Here is a 20,233-nt window from a genome sequence, read left to right on the forward strand (position 1 = left end):
GCTGCCTTGGACTGAATGGTTCCGAGGGGTGACCCACATCCAGGCTCTGGCTCACTGAGCTGACAAAGATTTTCTTCTTCACCGCCTTTTTCTGGGACCCCAGCCCCTTCTTCACGAAGAGCCGGCCTTTGCCCCGGTTGAAGTGAATGCTCTGGATCCTCTGCATGGTCTTGGGTAGGCAGGACAAGACCGTGGAGTCATTACCCAGTTTAGGCAGGCCCTCCTTGGGCACGATGGTCAGCTTGCGACAGATGGGGCACTGGATGTTCTCCGCCACCTGTGACTTCATGTTCATTCGGGCCAGGCACTCGAGGCAGAAGGTGTGACCGCAGGCCAGCTGCTTGGGGGTTCTGAAGACATTGTTGTAAGTGCTGAAGCAGATGACACACTCCAAGTCACACTGCTTCTCCTCAGCCATGCTGGAGCTAGAAATTCACAAAACAACCACTCAGGAATGAATTGCTCACCTTTTCCATCCACCCACCATTCATCCTCCAATCTATAACGTTTGCGTTCTTCGGTGTCTAAAGAAAAGACATGGTAAAGGACAGTGACAAGATGCCTGTTACTCTGAAGCTGGTGTTGATAATGGACTGAGTGATCCCTTTCTACAGCAGAACAATTCCATAATCTTTCCTCTGCCTGTTATCTCCTGCACCCAAGATCTTTGGCCTGCACCTCAAACTTAATTCCCTACTCCCAGATTCCATCCTCCTCCTTGCCCACCTCCTGCAGCCATTCCAGACTGTCTGCAACCTTGGTCTCGTCAAGGCTGAATTTCCAACCCGAGGCCTTCTCCATCACTGAGACTTCCAATGCCATTAGATCACCATTCCCTGATGTTGCTCAGCTTACTGTCTGATCAAACTCTCCATTGTTCCCCGGATTGTCTACCTGGCTGCCTTCCCACTTCCCATACAGTGGCCTCATCAAAAGTGCTATCCCTGTTCCCAAACTGACCTACAATGAATGCTTGTTAACCACAGCCACAATATTAAAATTGTTCTCTTCTATTCCACCTATGTTCTTGCCCCACCCTACCTCGGGAACTCCCCAGGCTGATTTCCCTGTGAGATCTCTGTGCTCCTCCAATGGTGGTCTCTTAAAAAAGTCCCACCACTGTATATTGCCCTCAGTTCCTTAAGCACTTAGCTCTTCCCATTCCTTTGTGGTTGCTTGTGGTTTATTTATGTGACTTAGGTTTTAGAAACGATTTCGCAATATTTAACCAAGAAAATGGACTGGGAGGCTTTGCAGGAAAACATTCAGACCAAATCTATTTGAACTGTGTATTAGGACAAGTGGTTAGAAAGATGATCAAAGCAATACATTTTAAAAGAGATAGGAAGATTTAGCAGGGCATAAGGCAAATTAAGATAACGGCACTGGAGTAACTAAAACTGGGTGCATGCAAAAGGCAAGAAATGAAGGTGGGCAGATACCTCCGAGCTATGTTATACTTGAATTTGTTGTACACATGAAGATGCCCAAGGCTATGCAGTGTTTTGGAAACTAAGAGGACTTCTGTTGACATTTACCAACTGTGGGCAAATGTCACATGAACTCATACCATGTGGAGCAATTGACTTAATTAAAAATGAGAGCAATTCCTTCAGTCAGATTTGGCAACCCTCACCTGTTACCCCAGGGTCTACCTGCACACTCCCGGGACAGCTCAGACTACAAAAGACTCGGGCTAGAGCTTCACTGTCCCGACGTGCACACAGGTGCTTTCATCTGAATGCAGACAGTGGGCCAGGCAAATGGCGCAGACTGCTGAGTTTGTTCTGGTCTGATACAATGGGCACAGTGATGTAAAGGATTTTTGCTAATCAAATGAAATGGGGAGCCACTGGTCAGAACCTCATGCAGAGGCAGGCAAATCAGCTCCACATTTTGCATGGAAATGCATGCATTAAGGAAAGTTTGGCAACTGTCCAAAGATGTTGTGCTTTTTCCGCTCCCTCTCTCTTTCCATCACAGAGACATAGATTTACAGGGTCACAGAGCACAAATACCAGGCCCTTCAGCCCTCCCTGTGTGCACTGTTGTTGTCCTTCTCCGCGGTTTGGGCGGCAACCTTGCTAGCTAGGTGCGGATGGACGGATGGAAAGCGTGCCAGGACCTGGCCGGATTCGAACCCGGGCCCATTCGCCTTGAAGTCCAGTGTGAATGCCACTACACCACCGGCCAGCCAGGCGCAGTGACTGCCATGTAACCAACTTCAACATCTCCCAATTACCAGCACTTGGTCCGTAGCCTCCTATGCTTTGGTGACTCAACTCCTCATCGAGATCGTTCTTGATTGCCGAGTCTCTGCCTTCACCACTCCCTCAAGCAGTGCTCCACGTTACATCATCCTCCTGCCTCTTAAGGAATTTTATACTCCTCTACGACAGGGAAGAATGTCCTGTTATTTCCCCTATATATGCCCTTCATAATTTTGTATACCTCAACCAGGAGCTAAACATCTCTGTCTGAAATGTCCCATCCCAGGCAATATCCCAGTGAATCTCCTCTGTACCCTTTCCAGTGCACTCACATCCTTCCTATAGGGTCATGACCTGAGCTTCAGCCGTGGCTAACCAATGATTTAGAGAGTTGTGCCATATCTGGTTGCTGTTGGAAAGCATCCCACATACGTACCTCCTTCACCACGCTATCAACCTCTTCTGCCACGTCCTGGAACTTGAACAATGGGTTTCTTCTCTTCCTCAGTACTCCCCAGCAAGGTGCACTTGATATTAGTGATCTGGAGATGATGATGAATGTAAGGATTCCAAGTTTGCGGATGATAGGAAAGTGGGTGGAAGAGCATGTTGTGATGAGGGCATTGTGATTCTGCAATGGGATACGGATTGAGTGATTGGCTGAAAACCTGGCAAATGGAATTTAATGTGGGGAAGTGTGGAGCCACACACTTTGATGAGAGGAACCTAACGGCGGATTATTATCTAAATGGAGGGAGGCTGCTAAAACCTATCCAATCTTGTCTTAAATATATTTACTGCTTCATTGGGCAGAGAATTCCACAGATTCATCACTGTCTGGGAAAAGCAGTTCCTCCTCATCTCTGTCCTAAATTTAATCCCCTGAACCTTGAGGCTACGTCCACTAGTTCTAGTCTCACCTATGAGTGGAAACAACTTTCCTGCCTCTATCTTATCTATCCCTTTCATAATTTTATATGTTGCTATAAGATCTTCTCTCATCCTTCTGAATTCCAGCGAGTACAGTCCCAGGCGACTCAATCTCTTGTCATATTCTAACCCCTTCATCTCTGGAGTCAACCTGGTGAACTCCTCTGCACTGCCTCCAAAGCCAGTATATCCTTCTTCAAGTAAGGAGACCAGAACTGCACACAGTACTCCAGATGCGGCCCCATCAGCGCCCTATACAGTTGCAGCATAACCTCCCTGCTCTTAAATTCAATCCCTCTAGCAATGAAGGCCAACGTTCCATTTGCCTTCTTGATAGCCTGTTGCACCTGCAAACCAAACTTTTGCGATTCATGCACAAGCCCTCCCAAGTCCCTCTGCACAGCAGCATGATGCAATTTTTTACCATTTAAATTATAATCTGCTCTTTCAATTTTCCTTCCAAAGTGGATGACCTCGCGTTTACCAACATTGTACTCCATCTGCCAGACCCTTGCCCACTCACTTAACCTATCTATATCTCTCTGCAGACTCTCTGTATCCTCTGCACAATTTGCTTTTTCACTCAATTTAGTGTCATCGGCAAACTTAGATACACTACACTCAGTCCCCTTTTCCAGATCGCTAATGTATATCGTGAATTGGGAGCTGAAAATAACTCAGCAGATTGGGCAGTATCTGCAGAGGCAGAGCAATGGTCAATGTTTCGGGTTGGAACCCTGCATCAGGACTGAGAGTGCATAGGAGAAGTGGGTAGTTATCTAGTGCTGAGTTCTTCCAGCAGTTTGCTTTTGGCCCCAGCTTCCAGCTTCTGGTGTCCCTCTGAAAGTGGACAGTCATCTTGTTCAGCTTGACGGATTGGGCTGAAGGGCCTGTTCTGTGCTGTTCTTGGTCAGCCGTGTCAGGCTCGTCATTCTGAACAGTGGCACAGTGACGTTCAGGTACTCCTCACAGAGCTACAGCAGGACGGCACTCTCTCTTGTACAGTGAACTTTTGCCAGCAGGAAGGAAAAGCCAAAGGGAATATCCAGCACGATTCCTAATAGCATGGCAGGGTAAATGGTGAGTGGTTTGCTGTACTGCAAAGGTATCAAACGAGTGGTTTACGCCACTACAAAGGTATCAAACAAGGGGACGTGGTGAGTGGTTTGCTGTACTGCAAAGGTATCAAACAAGGGGACATGTTGAGTGGTTTACGCCACTGCAAAGGTATCACCAAGGGGACATAGTTTCATACAGTCATTGAGATATACAGCACGGAAACAGTCCATTCAGCCCACTACATCCATACTAACCATTGCCCAGCACTTGGTCCATTGCCCTATATGCCTACGAGGTTCAAATGTTTTTCCTCTGGAGACTTGTAACTGGAGAAAGGTACTGAAGCATTTGGGCTCTCACAACCAGACTGTTTCTTCCCCCAAGCCATCAGACTCCTCAATACTCAGAGTCTAGACTGACATCTACATCATTTATTATTATATTGTAATTTGTCCTCTACTGTGCCTATTGTCTTGTTTATTAATTATTGTACTGCCCTGCACTGTCTTGTGCACTTTATGTAGTCCTGTGCAGGTCTGTAGTCTAGTGCAGTTTTTATGTTGTTTTACGTAGTCTAGTGTAGCCTTGTGCTGTCTCACTTAGTCTAGTGTAGTTTTGTGTTGTTTCATGTAGCACCAAGGTCCTGGAGGAACATTGTTTCATTTTTACTGTGTACTGTACCAGCAGCTTATGGTCGAAATGACAATGAACTTGACCTAACTTGACTTAAATGGTGTCAGTGACCCAGCTTTCACCACTCTCTCATGTAGTGCATTCCAGGTACTCACCACCCTCCAGGTGAGAAAGGGACCCCTCAGGTGACCTCTAAATCTCTTTCCTAATCCTACACCTAACTCCCCATGCTTTGTCTGCGTCTGTTTTGGGGAAAAGTTTTCCCGGCACCCTACCCTATCTATATTTACCAGAGTCACTTAAAGCCAAGATGTGTAAAAAAAAATCCCTGCCACAGGGAGTATTGAATCGAGCACGGTGGAGTTAAGGACATAGAACACAGAACATAGAACATAGAATAGTACAGCACAATACAGGCCCTTCGGCCCACAGTGTTGTGCCGACCCTCAAACCTTGTCTCCCATATAACCCCCCCACCTTAAATTCCTCCATATACCTGTCTAGTAGTCTCTTAAACTTCACGAGTGTATCTGCCTCCACCACTGACTCAGGCAGTGCATTCCACGCACCAACCACTCTCTGAGTAAAAAACCTTCCTCTAATATCCCCCTTGAACTTCCCACCCCTTACCTTAAAGCCATATCCTCTTGTATTGAGCAGTGGTGCCCTGGGGAAGAGGCGCTGGCTATCCACTCTATCTATTCCTCTTATTGTCTTGTACACCTCTATCATGTCTCCTCTCATCCTCCTTCTCTCCAAAGAGTAAAGCCCGAGCTCCCTTAATCTCTGATCATAATGCATACTCTCTTACCAGGATGCTGCCTGGTTTAGATCTCCTCTGTACCCTTTCCAATGCTTCCACATCCTTCCTATAGTGAGGCGACTAGAACTGGACACAGAACTCCAATTGTGGCCTAACCAGAGTTTTATCGAGCTGCATCATTACATCGCGACTCTTAAACTCTATCCCTCGACTTATGAAAGCTAACACCCCATCATCTTTCTTAACTGCCCTATCTACCTGTGAGGCAACTTTCAGGGATCTGTGGACATGTACCCCGAGATCCCTCTGCTTCTCCACACTACCAAGTATCCTGCCATTTACTTTGTACTCTGCCTTGGAGTTTGTCCTTCCAAAGTGTACCACCTCACGCTTCTCCGGGTTGAACTCCATCTGCCACTTCTCAGCCCACTTCTGCATCCTATCAATGTCTCTCTGCAATCTTCGACAATCCTCTACACTATCTACAACACCACCAACCTTTGTGTCATCTGCAAACTTGCCAACCCACCCCTCTACCCCGACATCCAGGTCGTTAATAAAAATCACGAAAAGTAGAGGTCCCAGAACAGACCCTTGTGGGACACCACTAGTCACAATCCTCCAATCTGAATGTACTCCCTCCACCACCACCCTCTGCCTTCTGCAGGCAAGCCAATTCTGAATCCACCTGGCCAAACTTCCCTGGATCCCATGGCTTCTGACTTTCTGAATAAGCCTACCGTGTGGAACCTTGTCAAATGCCTTACTGAAATCTATATAGATCACATCCACTGCACTACCCTCATCTATATGCCTGGTCACCTCCTCAAGGAACTCTATCAGGCTTGTTAGACACGATCTGCCCTTCACAAAGCCATGCTGACTGTCCCTGATCAGACCATGATTCTCTAAATGCCCATAGATCCTATCTCTAAGAATCTTTTCCAACAGCTTTCCCGCCACAGACGTAAGGCTCACTGGTCTATAATTACCCAGACTATCCCTACTACCTTTTTTGAACAAGGGGACAACATTCGCCTCCCTCCAATCCTCCGGTACCATTCCCTTGGACAACGAGGACATAAAGATCCTAGCCAGAGGCTCAGCAATCTCTTCCCTTGCCTCGTGGATCAGCCTGGGGAATATTCTGTCAGGTCCCGGGGACTTATCCGTCCTAATGTATTTTAACAACTCCAACATCTCCTCTCCCTTAATATCAACATGCTCCAGAACATCAACCTCACTCATATTGTCCTCACCATCATCAAGTTCCCTCTCATTGGTGAATACCGAAGAGAAGTATTCATTGAGGACCTCACTCACTTCCACAGCCTCCAGGCACATCTTCCCACCTTTATCTCTAATTGGTCCTACCTTCACTCCTGTCATCCTTTTTTTCTTCACATAATTGAAGAATGCCTTGGGGTTTTCCTTTACCTTACTCACCAAGGCCTTCTCATGCCCCCTTCTTGCTCTTCTCAGCCCCTTCTTAAGCTCCTTTCTTGCTTCCCTATACTCCTCAATAGACCCAGCTGATCTTTGCTTCCTAAACCTCATGTATGCTGCCTTCTTTCACCTGACTAGATTTTCCACCTCACTTGTCACCCATGGTTCCTTCACCCTACCATTCCTTATCTTCCTCATCCGGACAAATTTATCCCTAACATCCTGCAAGAGATCTCTAAACATCGACCACATGTCCGTAGTACATTTCCCTGCAAAAACATCATCCCAATTCACACCCGCAAGTTCTAGCCTTATAGCCTCATAATTTGCCCTTCCCCAATTAAAAATTTTCCTATCCTCTCTGATTCTATCCTTTTCCTTGATAATGCTAAAGGCCATGGAGTGGTGGTCACTGTTCCCCAGATGCTCACCCTCTGAGAGATCTGTGACCTGACAAAGTTCATTACCTAGTACTAGATCTAGTATGGCATTCCCCCTAGTCAGCCTGTCCACATACTGTGACAGGAATCCATCCTGGACACACTTAACAAACTCTGCCTCATCTAAACCCTTGGAACTAGTCAGGTGCCAATCAATATTAGGGAAGTTTGGCCGCACTTGAGGAGCCTACTCCTCTGTGTGAGACTTCGACCCGAGTTTGCCCCGAACAGTTAAAATATCGGCCTCCTCTTTCGACATCACCAGTACCAAGCCTCCACCGCTCTGCAGAGCAGTGTTCCAGCTTCACTACTCTCTGCGAGAAGATACTGTGTCCTTGTGGAGAGAAGGTCATTGTTTCAGCACATCACCGTAATTGTGCTGTAAATTGAATGAAGCCCTGTCCACTAACATCCGATTAACTAAACGTAATGAGGATGTTGTTTGACGTTTTCACAGGGTGCTAAACTGACGCAAAACCGAGAAACTGATCCTGTGTCTAAAGAGCAATCTGTTCTTCAGGTACTGCACAGGGAATTAACACAAAGCATCATCTACAGGACGTCGGGCCGCATGCATGGTGAGTGAGAGAGAAAGAACGGTAAAGCCACAAGACACTGAGGCAGCTGAGTACGAGGGGTCATTGTAAGTGCCCCCAGTGTCCACCCTGTATGGTGTTTAAGGTATGGAACGTACAGCACAGTACAGGCCATTCGGCCCACAATATGGTGCCGACCCTTTGGCCTTCTCTAAGATCAAGCTAACCCTCCACTCACACATAATGCTTCAGTTTTTCCCAGCATCGATGTGTTTATCTTACTGTAATGAGGATGAGCAGCTGAGAGGTCACGGGAAGAATCCTTTTTGCAAGGTAGAGCTGTTAAGGGTGAGATGACATGGACATAAGGTGAGAGGGCAAAAGTTTAAGAAAGATGGATGGGGTAAGTTTTTTTTACACACAGAGAGTGATGGGTGCCTGGAATGGGCTGCTGGGGTAGTGGTAGAAGGAGATATGACGCTGGAATTTATATAGACACATAAATATACAGAGAACATGCAGAAAAAAATTAGTTTAATTCAGATGTCAAGGGCTGCAGGACCTGTTCCTAAGACGAACTGTTCCATGTTATTAGGTACCTCCTGTAAAGTAGCCACTAAGTGTATGTTCATGGTCTTCTGCTGCTGTAGCCCATCCACTTCAAGGTTCAACGATTTGTGCAATCAGAGATGCTCTTCTGCCCACCACTGATGTACTGCCTGGTTGTTTAAATTACTGTCACCTTCCTGTCATCTTAAATCAGACTGGCCACTCTTACCTGACCTCGCTCATTAATGCCCACAGAACAGCCGCTCTCTGGGTGTTTCTTCTGTTTTTTCGCACCATTTTCCGTAAATTCTAGAGACTGTTGTGCATGAAAATCACAGGAGGCCAGCAGTTTCTGAGATACTCAAACACCCAGTCTAGCACCAACAATCATTCCATGATCAAAGTCACTTTGATCACATTTCTTCCTCGTTCTGATGTTTGGTCCAAACTACAAATGAACCTCTTATCAGTGTACTCTTATGCATTGATTTGCTGCTACGTGATTGGTTGATTAGATACTTACATTAATGAGCTGGTGTATCTAATAGAGTGGCTACTGAGAGTATGTTCCATGTAACAGAGCATCACTCTCTCCGTATTACATACTAGGTACCAGCTTAGATTTTGTGCCCGACAGAGACTCGAACATGAACTCGAGAGCACTTTCACCAATGAAAAGCCAACTTGGGCCATCTAGCCTGTGACTAACAACCACAGATTTAATCAAAGAAAATGTTGCTCCATTGTACATTTAGCATGTTCAGTCGTGTTCCCCTTTCCTGCCCAAGGAACTTGCCCAATCCATTTCTCCTTCCCAGACATTTTACTGTGCTGAAAAGTGTCATATAAATGCAGTCTGTTATGGTTGATCGTTCCATTCTTTGAGAAGATTAAACAACTGTACGCAACACCTACCACAGAAACTGTTTAAAAACAGAAAATGTTGGAAACACTCAGCCTTCCACAGATGCTGCCTGACCTGCTGAGTGCTTCCAGCCTTTTCTGTGTTTTTTTTCCAGTTTCTGTCTGTCACTGGTGACCTGTTGGTGCTCTGCCAGCCAGAGAATCAGAAAGCATATTCACACATTGTGCCTCCACTGACCACTGAAATCTAGGTGACACTAATGCTATACAAATCCCATTATTCTCCCTACTTTCCCATCAACTCCACCCCCTCCCTCTTTCTGCCCCTCACCTACAAACTTGGGTAACCTAGCGACCTGCACGTCTGGAGGTCCCATCATATTGCCAGTGCGCCACGTTCATTTCCATACCATCTACAACGTTTAGAACTATTGAAGAAAACAGCACAACAGAGAATAAATTTAACATTTTTCTTCAATGGATTTACCTTTTGTTGTTGTTGCTGCTGGAATCTGGGAGATTCTTAGCGGATGCAGGACTAATCTGGAAAAATTTTAGGTGAGGTTGAATCACAATGTGCACGAGAACAAATGTTTCCATTGCAACTCTGAAAACTGGCCACTTCCAAGCTACATCAAATATGTTTACAGGGTAAATATTTTCCACTGTTTAACAGGCAAACTTAAGAAATACTCACGTTGTTTGGTTGCTACCGAGAGGTCAGCAGACTTCTGGTCCAAGATGAGCTTCCCTTCTCAACACTGCTCTGCCTGGAACTGTCCCACAGTTGGGATGTTGATGCCGGATTATGCATGAACTGCCTCCTATCTAGGGTGAGGAGAGTTGTCTGTTCTTTAAAGCAGTTGCACACTTCCCTCTAACGTCCCAGGTATAATAACACTCCCACAGGCGTGTCCGACACACATCCAAGTGCACGGGCGCAAAAGGCCTTTTTGTGCCTTTACATTCTGCTGGTGCTTTATTCCTCTGAAACCTGAGAGCATCATTTAAATGAAAGAGGTATCTTTTGCACAGCCTTTCATTGGACATGTTTGTCACTTGGGTGGGAGGGAGGGAAATTTTACCCTATCTCGTCCTCGGGGAAGTTGTGGGGATCTTGTTCAATGCTGGTTTTATACCCTGCAGTGAGCAGAGTTAAAGTGATCTCTCTGTGAGAGCTCTAACCCCAAGTACTGCTATTATTTTCCTGAGACTTGAATCAATTAATCACACTATTCACAGGGAGGGGAATCTTAATTTCTTCCCCCTTTAACCTTGCCACAACCTCCATCTTTCCCTGTTTTGTTTCCTTTCCTCTGAAGTTGTCCACCTCTCTCCACATAGAGTCACAGCACAAAGACAGGCACTTTGGCCCAGTATCCATGCTAACCATTTATACTGTTCCACTTTTTTTTTACCTTCCCCACTTTCTCATCCCATCTCCCCCCTCCCCACACAGATTCACATACACACTGGGGGCAATCTACAGCAGAAAGTTAACCCACCAACCCCCGCCGCCTTTGGACTTGGGCGGAAATCAGATCATCAAGGAAGAATGCCGGAGGTCAGGATTGAACCCAGATTTCCGGTGTTGTGAGGCAGTGGCTCTACTATATGTGTCACTGCCCTGCTCTTATTTGGCCCGTCCAAATTGACTGAGTTGCTGAAGATATCTAGATCCTAGCCTGAACTCAAGTACACACCACACAGACGGAATAACGCAAATGATCCAGCAACACCTGACACCATTGGAAGTGCAGAGTTGGAAACCAACGAGGGAGAGGAGGGGAAAGAGTTACAGAGGATTGTGCTATACCTGCTTCTTCCTCCAGGAAATGAGTTGACTAAAACTGTTCACAGCCATCAAATGCAGATCTGTTCAGGGAAATATTAAAATGTGCTGACCAGAAAGATTTTAAACAAATGCTGTATTATCATCCTGTATGTCACCACAGTTTCCATCTAATTTCAATGTTTTCCTCATAATAATGATTTACATCAATGGTGGAGCTGTGGTTTTCCTCAGGGGAGAGCACAGCAGGTACAGCTGCTGGATCACGGGCTGGATTCCGACCTCCGGCACTGTCTGTGTGGAATCGGTAGTGGAGAAGCCATATGCCATGCTTGCTTTCTTTGCTCAGAGTGCTGCGTACAATAGTAAACAAGTCACTTTGTGACTACGTATACAAAACATTTTAGGCTGTGCTTGGACCACTGTGTGCAATTCTGGTCGTTCCCTTACAGGATGGAAGTGTAGGCTTTGGAGAGGGTGCAGAAGAGGTTTACCAGGATGCTGCCTGGATTAGAGAGTATGAGCTCCAGGGAGAAGTTAGGTTTTCTCTGGAGCATCAGAGGCTGAGGGAAGAGCTGATAGAGAGGCGAGAGGCATAGACTGAGTGGACAGTCAGAGTCTTCTATCCAGGATAGAGATATTAAATACTAGAGCATGTGCATTGAAGGTGAGAGGGAGAAAATTTAAAGGAGATGTGCAGCTATTTTTTTTTGTTTTACACAAAACGGTGCTTGGAAAGCAGGGGTAGTGGTGGAAGCAGAGAGTGGCAATTAAAAGGCTTTTCTATCAGATGTGCAGGGAATGGAGGGAAATCAATCAAGTGCAGGCAGAAGGGAGCCAGTTTCATTTGGCATTGTGTTTGGTGCATTGTGGGCTGAAGGGGCCATCTTTGTGCTGTACAGCTGTGACCACGTGAGTTTCCTTGGGGCTCTCCAGGTCCCTCTCACATCCCACAGACATGCGGGTTGCTAGGTTAATTGGCTACTAACAATGATCCCTCGTGGATGGCAGGAAAATCAGGGTGGAGTTGAGTGCAATGTGAGAGAGGTGAATAGGTGAGGCAGTGGGATTGATGGGGTTGCTCTGGGAGCTGGCATGAAGCAGTGGGCTGAATAGCCTCCCTCTATGGTGTAAGACTACATCAGTAGGTGTGTAGACAGCTCCAAGAACCAGAAGTCATGGTTGAAAGCAGAGGTGTGCTCCCTACTGAAAGCTCTGGGATGCTGCTTTGAAGTCTGGAGACAGAACAGCTCTCAGCATAGACAGGAGAAACCTCACCTTAGGCATCAAGAGGGCAAAGGCCACCTACGCACAAATAAATCAGCAATCACTGGTGTATGTGGCTGGGCATCAAGGGCATTACTGACCACACAAGGAAACACTGTCCGCTGTACCAGTGGCACCTCCCTCCCTGATGCTCTGAACAACTTCCAGGCAACACAGCGCCAGCCACAAAATCTGCTCCTTGCTGAGCTGAGCAGCCACGGTCTGTATCGGCAGCAGACCTGAAATGTCCTCTGCAGAGAGTCAGCCCTCGTAAGGAGGCAGGGTCAGACGAGTACTTGGAGAGTGTGCACGCCAGCTCACTGATGTCTTCATGGACGTCTTATTATGGGGGACTTTAACCATTGTAACATGACCGATGACTAGTTGCCCTACACGTGAGGACAGACTTTGGACCAGTTCTACACCAACATTAAAAGGGCATTCTTCCATTTTCCCTGGGCACCCCTTGGCAACCCTGACCATGCCATGATCAGCTTGTTCCCAGCTATAAACAAAAACGGGAACAGTTTGAACCAACCAGGACCATCAGACGGTGATGGACTCCACAGGCTGTTGGGGGGCTGAGAGACTGCTCAGGCTCCATGGATTGGAAGGCTGTTGAAGGTTGGTGTCGTAGTGTAGATAAACACACTGGCTCTGTAGCATCATATACGTCCTTCTGAGAAGATGTGTGTCTTCCTAAACAGATCATTGTGAGGCATAACAATGACAAGCCATGGTTTACCAAAGAATGGTGGACTCTCAAATCTGCAAAAGGTCATGCCTACAAGGCTGGAAACAGAGAGGAATACAGCTCTGCAAAATGTTCTGAAAGTGGCGAAAGCCGCTGACAAGAATTGGCTAGAGAGAGACTTCAACAACAATAGCCAGGCGTTCTGGAGTTCTCTGCAAAGTCTTACCAACTTCAGACAGAAGTGCTCCCATGTCTCCCCCTCTCCTACTTTGGCCGATCAGCTCACTCTGTTTTATTGCTGGTTTGATAAGGACCATCAGTATCCATCTCCATCTCTTCTCACTTCCTTTGATCCTAATATGCCAAGCCCCTTTCACAACCACTCTGTCACCAACCCCCCTGCCTTCACCCCAGTCCCATTCAGCCTCCCCCTCCCCATCACACCTCATACTTTCTGTGAAGCAAGAAGCTGACTATTTGGAATACAGAACTTCAGGAAAGCTGCAGGCCCTGATGGTGTCTCATCTGGTACTCTAAGGCACCGCGTGGATCAGTTAGCATCTGTCTTCACTGAGATATTTAACACTTCCCTGCAATTATGCAGGGTTCTGGACTACTTTAAAGTTGCTACAATTGTTCCAGCTCCCAAGAAAGGCAAGGTCACTGGACTTAATGATTACAGGCCAGTTGCTCTGACTTCAGTCGTTACGAAAACCTTTGAACATCTGATGTTGTCCTTCCTTAAGTCCATTACTGGTCCTCTTCTTGACCCGCTACAGTTTGCTTGCAGAGAAAACTGCTCAGTTGGGAATGCAGTTAACTTGTGCCTTCATTACATTCTTCACCATTTAGACTCCCCCAACACCAATGTGAGGATCTTGTTTGTGAACTTTAGCTCTGCTCAGAGTTGCTCCACAGCAAGTTAACCCAGCTAGCCATACCCTACAGTGTCTGTCAGTGGATTACAAATTTCCTTACAGGTAGGAAGCAGTATGTAATGCTTGGCTCCTACTTGTTCAATCCAGTGTCTATAACAGCCGTGCTCAACCGTTTTGCCCTGGAGGAACCCTTGAAATAACTTTCAAGTCTCAGGGAACCCCTGCGTAAAAATGATTACATCTAGAGTTCACGGTACATTAGTGTGATCAGTAAATTGTAGACAAAGAGAGAGTGTAAATTTTAAGGACTCATAAGGCAAACACAACAAAGTTTCTGTTAAATAACTGGCTTAAGCCAAAATGGGATTTGATTTTATTAGAGATAGGCAATTTAAATAAGTTTGTAAATTGATTTTAATGAAAAGCATTACTGTTTGAGATTCCAACAGTCGTTTAAGATAATCAGCACTTTTACGTGTCATATGGCTGTGATTTGTACTTAAGTGACATTTCAATTTTGCTGGAGCCATTGTTGAATTTGTAAATTGTTTGCCGCAGGCTAGGCACAATGGAATAAGGGTAAATAAAATACATACAAAGAACAGCATAATAAATAACCAAACGAGAAAACCGCATAATATACAAATACAGTACTTCACAATTCACTCCTAACCCACACAATCCACCTTTTGTAATGATTACAACAACAGCAAAGCTGCAGGCCAGCAGCTGAGTCACTACACATAAAAAACCTTTCTTTAGAATGAAAATTTCCCTCCACTTTTCCCTCTACTACAGCGGTAGAGTTTGTTCGCGCCCAGAAATCAGTCGGCGGCGCGTAAGGGGACATTGGGAGAGGTAATTCAGCCCAAATTGGCCGAGTCCTTTCAATGCTCGAAAAACGCAATTCACTCTCCTCATCAGCCTGCCATCCTCCCCTCCGTGTCATACAGCGCTCACTATCAGCCTGCCATCCTCCCCTCCGTGTCATACAGCGCTCACTATCAGCCTGCCATCCTCCCCTCCGTGTCATACAGCGCTCACTATCAGCCTGCCATCCTCCCCTCCGTGTCATACAGCGCTCACTATCAGCCTGCCATCCTCCCCTCCGTGTCATACAGCGCTCACTATCAGCCTGCCATCCTCCCCTCCGTGTCATACAGCGCTCACTATCAGCCTGCCATCCTCCCCTCCGTGTCATACAGCGCTCACTATCAGCCTGCCATCCTCCCCTCCGTGTGATACAGCGCTCACTATCAGCCTGCCATCCTCCCCTCCGTGTGATACAGCGCTCACTATCAGCCTGCCATCCTCCCCTCCGTGTGATACAGCGCTCACTATTTGTCTACGGCCTCCCGTATCTCGCGTCAAAAACTGAGAATGAACACTGTAATACTGGCCCGAGAGATTGCGAACGGGGCTACTCGGTCGCTGCCCACCGCTGCCAGTGCTAGCAAAGCACGCTGCGCGAAGTTCAAAAACCGGTGTTTATTTTTTTCAATCACGATCTCTTGCGGAACCCCTGCCGACCTCTCGCGGAAGTCAGGTTGAGAAACCCTGGTCTATAAGCGCAGGCTCCCCCCAGGGCCGTGTTCTTTCATCCCTCCTGTTCTCACTTTATACAACTGACTAAATCCTTTAAACTCCTAAACAAGAGAAAATCTGCAGACGCTGGAAATCCGAGCAACACACACACAACCGCTGGAGGAACTCAGCAGGTCAGTCGACGTTTCGGACCGAACGTCCACTGTACGTTTTTTTCCCACAGATGCTGCCTGGCCTGCTGAGTTCCTCCAGCATTTTGTGTGTGTTGATCCTTCAAAATCCTGAGGTTCTCGGATGACACAACTGTAGTTTGTCGCATTTCTAATAATGATGTGATTTGCTATCAAAGGGAAGGTAGACCGTCTTGTTGCATGGTGTGTTCGTGACAATTTGGAGCTTAATGTTGTCAAGACGGTGGAAGTGAGGGTGGACTTCTGCTGACAACGCCCTACCTTCCCACCCTCGGAAATGAATGGTCAGGCTATGTCTGTGGTTGAGTCATTCAAATTCCTGGGGACTTCAGTTACCAGTATATTGAAGTGGGACAGCACGACACGCTCATCACTAGGAACGCCCAGCAGGGATTGCTCTGCTCACGCCAGCTACCAACACTAAAATACCTGCTCATCGCCAAAGCGAAGAGCTGGTAAAATTACTGCTGACTCCACCCACCTGTTGGCCGAATTACCATCGGGGAGACGCTACAGGTTCATCACCACCAGGGCTCCATGTCATCTCTGAACCTTCTTTCCTGTAGCTATGCAGCTTCTGAATAAAACTCACTCAGGTCCCTAACTATCCCTGTACAATATCCGTTAAATGGTCTTTCCTGCTGTCCTGGCTCTGCGGATAATTATTGAGTCCGCTCATATGCTCATATGATTAATGACATTAGTACAGGGATACGCCCTGAGATGTTGATTGCCCAGGGCTGTTTGCACTACATTGTCTTGTAAGTTGTTGTGTTGTCTGTCCTGTGTTTTATGCTTGACACCGAACCACAATCAATTCGGGTATGTTTCGGATTCCGATTCAACGCCTCACCCATCCAGGCTGCTTGTCCCCACGTTTAAAATCAGCCGCCGTCATCCCTGTACCAAAGAACTCTACACCCTCAGAACTAAACAATTAATGTCCAGTGGCATCGACGCCAATCATCATGAAGGGCTTCGAAACTAATAACGGCACTCGTCAAAAATTCTATTCCTGCTATACTGGACACTCATCAATATGACTACCAACTGAACCACTCTACGAGAGATACTAAAGTATCTGTCATGCACCTGGCTGTAACACACCTAGAAAACAAGGATTATTATGATGAATAAACTCTTCTTGGGCTTCCAGCCAGGTATAGGTATCGATTATAACTGACGTTTCGATGACAGATTCTGCCATCCTCATCAGGCATGATGCCTGGGGATACCTAGTCCGATGTATTTACAATCGAATTCCATTCTTACTTGGAGTTAGACTTCCGATTTTGTTAAAATTCTTTTTGGTTGCCTGGACAGTCTAATAGAATGGAAAGCGGACAGTAGCCTCGACGTGGCGTCTATCGGAAACCCACTCACAAGGACTTACACCTCAACACTAACAGCCATCATCACGCCTCCCAACGAAGAGCGGTCCTTTCTACTTTGATTAACCATGTGAAAACTATTTCGGACCCAGTGAGTCTCCCCGAGGAAATAAGACGATTAGGCACGACGTTCCTACAGAATGGCTACAAGGTGAAGGAAATCAATCGGGCCCTTAAAAGAGCCGAAAGAAAAACCAGGAAACCTAACAATGAGGAGGAACTTGTCGCTACCGCGTCTTCCCCGTATTTCCACGGTTTCTGGAAGGATCACCAGGATCCTGACACCTTGTAGGGAAGCACAAGTCACAGCTCATGACCTAAACTAGAGGAACATGATTTTTACAAAAATGAAGGTCTGGCTCCAAGTAAGAAGTGGAATTCGATTGTAAACAAGGTATCCACTGATATAGCTAATATCCAGACGGATCCATTACTGGCGAACAAGAGAAAACCTGCAGATGCCCGAAATCCAAGCAACACACCACAAATGCTGAGGCAATTCAGCAGGTCAGGCAGGATCTATGTAAGAGAATACAGACGATGTTTCAGGCCAAGACCCTTCGGCAGGACTGGAGGAAAAAAAGACGAGGAGCCAGAGTTAGACGGTGGGGGGAGGGGAGGGAGAAACACAAGGTGACAGGTGAAAGCGGGAGGGGGAGGGGTGAAGTAAAGAGCTGGGAAGTTAATTGGTGAAAGAGATACAGGGCTGGAGAAGGGGGAATCTAACAGGAGAGGACTGAAGGCCATGGAAGAAGGAAAAGGGAGAGGAACACGAGAGGGAAGTGATGGGCGGGCAAGGAAAGGAGAGGGGAAAAACGGAATGGAGAATGGTGAAAGAGAGGGGGGCGTTACCAGAAGTTCGAGAAATTGATGTTCATACCTTCAGATTTGAGGCCACGCAGATGGAATGTAGTTGTTTCTCCAACCTGAGTGTAGCCTCATCGCGACAGTAGAGGAGGTCATGGACTGACATGTAGGAACGGGAATGGCAAGTGGAATTAAAATGGGTGGTCACTGGGAGATCCCACTTTTTTCTGGTGTATGGAGCATAGGTGCTCAGTAAAGTGGTCTCCCAATCTATATTGGGTCTCACAGGAGGCCACACTAGACACAGTATATGACCCCAACAGGCTCACAGGTGAAGAGTCACCTCACCTGGAAGGACTGTTTGAGGCCCTGAATGATAGTGAGGGTGGAGGCGTAGGGGCAGGTGTAACACTTGTTCTGCTTGCAAGGATGAGGGCCAGGAGGGAGATCAGTGGGGAGGGACAAATGGACAAGGGAGTCACTTAGGGTGTGATCCCTGTGGAAAGCAGAAAGTGGGGAGAGGAAAGGGAAAGATGTGCTTGGTGGTGGGATCCTGTTGGAGATGGAGGAAGTTACAGAGAATTATCTGCTGGATGCAGAGGCTGAAGGCATGGTACAACTACTATCCAGACATATCTACAACTGATACAACTACTATCCAGACATGTTCCCTACTGATACAACTAATATCCGGACAGATCCACGACTGATACAACTAATATTCAGTCTTGTCGACTACTGATACAACTACTATCCAGACTTGTTCCCTACTGATACAACCAATATCCACACATGTTCATTTCTGATACAACCTAAATAAATTAAGCTAAGTTAGTTCGTAATACTTTTCACTAAACCGAATGCCTTGAAACTGAGCCTGCATACACCACCTCTGCTAGCAGCTCATTCCACACTCTCACCACCCTCTGAGTGACAAATTTTCCTCTCATGTTCCCCTTAAGTATTTCACCTTCCAAACTTAACCTATGATCTCTAGTTCTAGTGGAAAAAGCCTACTTGCATTAACCCTATCTAACCCCCTCATAATCTCTCCTCATTGTTCTACGCTTCAGGAAGTAACATCCTAACCTCCTAACCTATTCCCTATAACTCAGATCCACAAGACCTGCATCGTCCTTGTAAATTTTCTTTGTCAATCTTATTGAACTTTCCTGTAGGTAGCTGACCAGAAATGCACGCAGTACTCCAAAATGGAACTTACCAGTGTCTTATACAACTTCAACATAACATCCCAACTTCTGTACTAATAATTTGCTTTATGAAGGCCAATGTGCCAAAAGCTCTTACAGTCCTATTTACCTATGGTGCCACTTCCAAGGAATTATGAATTTGTATTCCCAGTTCCACCTATTGTACCACACTCCTCAGCGCCCTACCATTCACTGCGTAAGTCCTACCCTGGCTCGTCCTTCCTAAGTGCAACACCTCACACTTGCTTGCATTAAATTCCATCTGCTATTTTTCAGCCCATTTTTCCAGTTTGTCCAGCTCCTATTGCAAGCTTTGATAGTCTTCCTTGCTGTCCAATAGGCCCCCAATCTTGGTGGCACTCAGGATCACTCTTGTTCTTTCAACTTGGCTTTTGAGGTCAGAAGTTAGAAACTTGGAAGAGAACTACCAGAACGAACAAGTGACTCTGTGGCTGTCCCCATTGTCTCTGGCCCATCGGGATCTAACTGGCAACCTGGAAACCAAATGGTGATCAGCACCAAAAGGCAATGTATGGGCAGACAGAACAAGCTTCACTTACAAAACCCTTTGGAAAACTTTGTTAGTCACGATTTGCCCACCTCAGCTCTGGGGTCTGTCAAAGGCCTCAAGGTTTTATTACTGAAATGTGAACAGAAGATGCTGGAGACATTCAGCAGGTCTGGCAGCATATGTGGAGAGAGGAAGAGAATTCATGTTTGTAGATACCCAGTCTGCTCCCGAAGGTCTGGGAAAAGGAACAACTGCCCTCAGACCTCAGGGACACATTAAATGACCTTATTCAAGACGGGAGACAAGTAGACTGAGGCAGTTATAGAAGCATCTCCCTCCTGTTAACAACAGGCGAAGTGCTTGCATATATCCTTGCCAACTGACTCCTTCCTCTATTTGAAGAAGTACTCCCTGAATTACAGTGTGGTTTCTGCCCTTCTAGACGTACCACAGACAAGATCTACACAGCATTCCAATTACAGGAAAATTGCTGAGAACAAAGGCAATCCTTGTACTT

The sequence above is a fragment of the Mobula birostris genome, chromosome 22 (genome assembly GCF_030028105.1).
Source record: "Mobula birostris isolate sMobBir1 chromosome 22, sMobBir1.hap1, whole genome shotgun sequence".
NCBI lineage: Eukaryota > Metazoa > Chordata > Chondrichthyes > Myliobatiformes > Myliobatidae > Mobula > Mobula birostris.